This window comes from Camelus bactrianus, chromosome 10 (genome assembly GCF_048773025.1).
Source record: "Camelus bactrianus isolate YW-2024 breed Bactrian camel chromosome 10, ASM4877302v1, whole genome shotgun sequence".
Taxonomy (NCBI): domain Eukaryota; kingdom Metazoa; phylum Chordata; class Mammalia; order Artiodactyla; family Camelidae; genus Camelus; species Camelus bactrianus.
The window spans coordinates 48,256,760-48,262,759 of NC_133548.1; positions in this window are offsets into that span (position 1 = coordinate 48,256,760).

Consider the following 6,000-nt stretch of genomic DNA (forward strand, 5'->3'; position numbering starts at 1 on the left):
ATCTTTCTAGATGTGTTACCTCAGGCAAGGGAAACAAAAGCAAAAATAAACAAATGGGACTACATCAAAGTGAAAAGCTTCTGCACAGCAAAGGAAACCATCAACAAAACAAAATATCAACCTACTGAATAGGAGATCTTTGCAAATATTCGATAAGGGGTTAATATCCAAAATATATAAAGAACTCATACAACTCAATAACAAAAAACAAACAACCTGATTAAGAAATGGGCAGAGGAGCTGAATAGATATTTTTCATAAAGAAGACATACAGATGACCAACTGGCACAGGAAGAGATGTTCAACAGCACTAATTATTAGGGAAATGCAAATCAAAACTACAATGAGATACCACCTCACAACTGTTAGAATGGCTGTTATTAAAAAGGCAAAAAATAACAAGTGTTGGTGATGATATGGAGAAAAGGGAACCCTTGTGCACTGTGGGTGGGAATGCAAATTTGTGCAGCCACTATGGAACACAGTATGGAGATTCCTCAAAAAAATTAGGAATAGAACTACCATATGATCCAGCTATTCCACTTCTGGGTATTTATCCACGAATATGAAGACACTAATTTGAAAATATACATGCACACTTACATTCATTACTGCATTATTTACAATAGCGAAGATATGGAAACAACCTATGTGCCCATTAATGAATGAATGGATAAAGAAGATGTGGCATAACAAAATTTTTTAAAAAGATGTAATATATACAATGGTGTGTGTGTGTATATATACGTATCTAAAAATTCTTTTAAAGATGTAGTATATATGTGTGTGCATATGTGTATATATATACACACACAATGGAATACTGCTCAGCCATTAAAAACGATGAAATCTTGTCATTTGTGACAACACGGATGGACCTTGAGGTTATTATGCTAAGTAGAATAAGTCAGATGCAGAAAGACAAATACTATATGATTTCATTCATATGTGGAATATAAAAAACAAACAAAAAAATGAAATAAATGAACAAACCAAATTAAACAAAAAACTCACAGATACAGAGAACAGTAGTTATCAAAGGGGAAGGGGCAGAGAGGAGAGCGAAATGGGTAAAGGGGATCAACACTATGGTGACAGGTGGGAACTCAATAGTTGGTGGTGAGCACACTGTGGGGTATACAGAAATAGAAATATAATGTACACATGACATTTATAAAATGTTAGAAACCAATGTTACCTCAATAAAAGTAAATCAAAAAAAATTAAAATTAAAAAATGTAATTGAATTTTTTAAAGTACTGAGACACTTCATGCCAGGCCACAATGATCCTTCTTATTCCACAACTCTTTAATTCTTATAGCTTGTGCCACTCCTCCATTAAGCACTAATCATATGCTACCTTCTATTTTTTTTTCAGTTGGAGTATAGTTGGTTTACAGTGTGTTGTGTTAATTTCTGGTAGATAGTATAGTGATTCAGTTATACATATACATATTATATATATATATTCCCTTTCGTATTGTTTTTCATTGTAGGCTATTACAAGGTATTGAATATAGTTCCCTGTGCTATACAGTAGGATCTTGCTGTCTATGTATTTTAGATATAGTAGTTAGTATCTGCAAGTCCCAAACTCCCAATTTATCCCTCCATCCCCTCTTTCCCTTCTGGTAACCACAAGTTTATTTTCTATGTCTGTGAGTCTGTTTCTAGTTTGTAAATAAGTTCATTTGTGTCATTTTTTCATATTTCACATATAAGTGATATCATATGGTATTTTTCTTTCTCTTTACTGCAGAATAAATATGCAAAAATCAGATGCATTTCTATACTGTATTGTTAGCCCTCACTTTTTTTTTTTTTTTTTTTTGTAATGCAGGTGTCTGACTTAAGCTTTCATTGCCTAGACATTTATTTCAAAGAGGCATTCACTTCAAAGATGGCTATCTCAAATGGGCTATAAAGTAAATAAAGAGCCAGGCCAGGCTAACTGCCCCTACTAAGACTCCTTCGTTTTAGAGATCTTGATTTCAATAACTGACCATTTGGGCTGTTTTTTCCTTCTGTGCTTTAAATTCCCTGCTCTAATAGCCCAAAAGTGAAAACAACCCAAATGTCCATTAACTGATGAATGAGTAAACAAAATCTGATATATCCACATACTGAAATATTGTTCAGCCATAAAAGAGAATGAAGTGCTGATAATAAAACAACCTGGATGAAACTTGAAAGCATTATGCTAAGAAGCCAGACACAGAAGGCCACATATTAGCCTTTCATTTTGGAGCAGTGAGATGATCTGGCATTAGATAGTGGTGATGGTTGCACAACACTGTAAATATAGTAGAAACCACTAAGCTGTATAGTTTAGAAGGGTGTTATGATATGTGAATTATATCACAATAGAAAGTAAAAATAAATAATTACAAATACTTTTATGTGCAAGCATTGTCGCAGGTATGTTTTCTTCTTTTTCATTCTGAATGAAGATAGGGTGAAAAGGGAGTTTTAATATTCATTAACTGGATGTTTATGTTAATGTTTATGTTTCTCAAAAAGTCAAAACTATGGAGACAGTAAAAGGATCAGTAATTCAAAGACAGGGAAGGTTGAATAGGTGATTTTTAGGGCAGTGAAACTACTCTTTATGGTATTGTAATGGTGGATAAATGTCATTACACATTTGCTCAAATTCATAAAATGTACAATACCAAGAATGAACTATGATAAACTATGGTTTTTGGGTGACAATAATATATCAATGTCAGTTCATCAGTACTAACAAATGTACCACTCTGGTGGGAAATGTTGATTATGGGAGAGGTTACATATGTGTTGAGCAGGAGATACACGGGAAATCTCTGCACCTTCCTCTCAGTTCTGCTATAAATATAAAACTGCTCTAAAAAAAGAATCTATTAAAAAGTAACAGTACAACAAATGCCCATGAACCTATTCTCAAGTCTGCATACATTGTTTACTGCACTTCAACATGTATTATGGACAAATGAAATACAAGGCAATGTGCTTTGCAGACATAGTAAACAATTTTATAGTTCCTGGGGGAAAGAAGGTGGGAAGGAATAAATTTGGGAGTTGGAGATTTGCAAATGTTAACCACTATATATAAAAATAGATGAAAACCAAATTTCTTCTGTATAGCACAGTAAACTATATTTGAGATCTTGTAGTGACTTTTAATGAAGAAGAATATGAAAACGAATATATGTATATATATGCATGACTGGGACATTATGCTGTATACCAGAAATTGATACATTGTAACTGACTATACTTCAATTTAAAAATAAATAAATAGACAAATTGAAAAAAAAAAAACAAGTCAATGTACTTTGTTCTGAAGAAAGGGGAGAGAAAAAAAACATGAAGGTCAACTTCACATAAACAAATCCTGTCTTATTTGGTTCCCCATACCTATTACCATTGATTTACTATATGCTTTAGGAGGCAAAGTAAGTTTATTTTTGTAATCCCCAAAGTCAATTTAGCTCTCAGTAACAAAAAACAAAATAAATTTCTAAAGACATTTCTAACTTCTTTGCTAAATCTCTTCTTTCTATACACTAAACATTTTACATTAAAAATGTATAATAAACAGATAAACAGTTGTTTATTTGGGAACTTAATAAATTAGCAATTTATTATCCAATCAATGAGGTACTTGTGGGGATAGTTTGACATTTATTCTGCCATTGGGGAGGTTACAATGTAGTTGAAGAGAAAAGACATACGAAAAGTTAAATAATAAAGATTTGAACAACATTTCAAAACAATAGAGATCTCACAAAGCACTGCATGACCAATTGCCAAATAAAGTACAAAGGCAATTTACCAGTGTAAGGGATTAGAGGAGACAGAGTTACCTCGTGATCCATCATGTTTATGACAAGGGTGAAATCTCAGCTGCATCTTGGCAAACTGGCAGAATTTAACTAGATGGGAGAGAAGGAGAAAAAGGTAAAAGTACTGAAACTTGTATAAAAATCTTTTAATAACTATAAAGAACCAGTGTAAATATATATCTTCAAGTCTCTTGAATATCATTACTATTAGGACTCTCCCCTTGGGATAAAAATGCCAGCACTGGACAGTAGATTCAGGCTGAAAATTCTCATTATTTTCATAAGTAAAAGCAAGAAGTTTCCATATCACTGTTCCTAAAATCTGTCTTCCTGGCTTCATCTGACATGGTAATTATTATTTTTGTTGCCCAGATCTGAGACTCTCAAGGTTAGTGCTCAGTCTTTTGAGAGGAGACTAGCAAGAGCATCTACATTGCGGCTGTAGTCCAACGTGGACAACATGTGCCCTTTGTCCACACTCCACTGTAGTCTAGCGAGGGGGAAAAAAAAGACACTGTTTTCTTTGTTATCCATTTACTAACATTATCAGTTAGGACTCTTTCACCAGGAAGAAAGAGAAAACTCAACTCCAAATAGTTTAAACAATACAGCAAGTCATATAAAGAAGTTCCAAGCTAGAGCAGCTTCAGAGTTGGTTAATTTCCATCCAGCAATGTCTGCAAAGACCAGCTTCTTTTGTCTTTCTGCTCTGCTTTCCTCAATATATTGACTTTGCCCTTAGATACTAGCTTCCCCAATAATCACAAGATGGCTGTCATAGTTCAAGTTGACACATCTAGACACTATAAAGTCCAAAGAGAGGAGATCCTTCTATGTATCTCTAAGTGAAAAATTTTCCTTAGAATCTCCCAAGCAGACTCCCCATTACATCTCACTGGCCAGAATTTCTTCATATACCCATCCTAAATCTGTCACTGGCCAAGAGAAATGGAATTACTATGACAAAAACAAAAGGGTATGGCTGTGTGGAGGGAGATGGATTATTATAATAAAATTACAATTTTGTAATACGGAAGAAAAAATGGAAAGTGATATTTGGCAGTCCACCACCAATGTTCACTACGTTAACACACAAATTCAGTTTCAAGTATGCTCTGCCCTGAGACAGTCATTTATGAATTCTACAGACACTTTTACCTACTGTATACCAAGCACTGTGCTTTCCTATTGGAAAGATAAGGCAGAAAAAGATTTGGTCCATATTCTTGAGTTTATATCAATCTCTTGGTAAGACAGATATGTAAAAAAAAATGTAAGTTAGAATGAAGTAAGTAATAGAGATGCAGGTACATTGAAACACTATTTAACTTGCAAGATCTGATAAGAAGAGTATATTATGATCTATAGACTTCAGAAATCATGTATATATTTCATATTTCATCCACCACTTTGAAACTTAATAAGATATGCGTGAATCTTACTTTCTCCCTCCAAAAAGAACAGGATTTATCTGCTAATTTGATGAGTTTTCTATTTGCATTTTATTACAGCCAGAGCCCAAGAGAAGAACCACTGATGATGATTAGCATTTTTACTACATCCCTTTTGTATTATTTGATAGAGAACATAACATTAGTATCTGAACTACTAACCCTTTTACCTATAAACTCATAAATTAGAGAAGGAAATTATTCACACTGCAAAACAATTCATCAATTACAAAAGGGTCACAGGCTTCCTTTAAGTACATCTTCTCAAGTGTTTGTTTAGAGATCATTAAATTCCATTAAATTCTTAACAGAAGGCAAAACCAAAAGCTCAAGTATAATAAACCACTATTGATTAAATATCAATCACAAATTAAGATAAAGCAAGTTTGAAATTATAATGAGAAAAGGGCATTTAGGTGTCTAGCTTTCTAATTTTTAGCTTGACCATAGAGAGAAAAAGTACTGGACAGTCCTGTTCAATACCAGCTATTTATACTTTGGTAACACTGAACAGGCAAAAGCCATGCAGATTCCAAGACAAAGCTTTACTTCAGAAGTAGGACTCTGTTCTTCTTACAAATAAAAATATCTGAAAGGGACCAAAACTCAAAATTCAAAGAAACAAACTACAGAGAGATTGACAGTCAGTTCTACATAGCAATATTTCTATACATATAATTTTCACTTGCTTACATATAATTTCAGTGTCCTGCTTTATATCTTC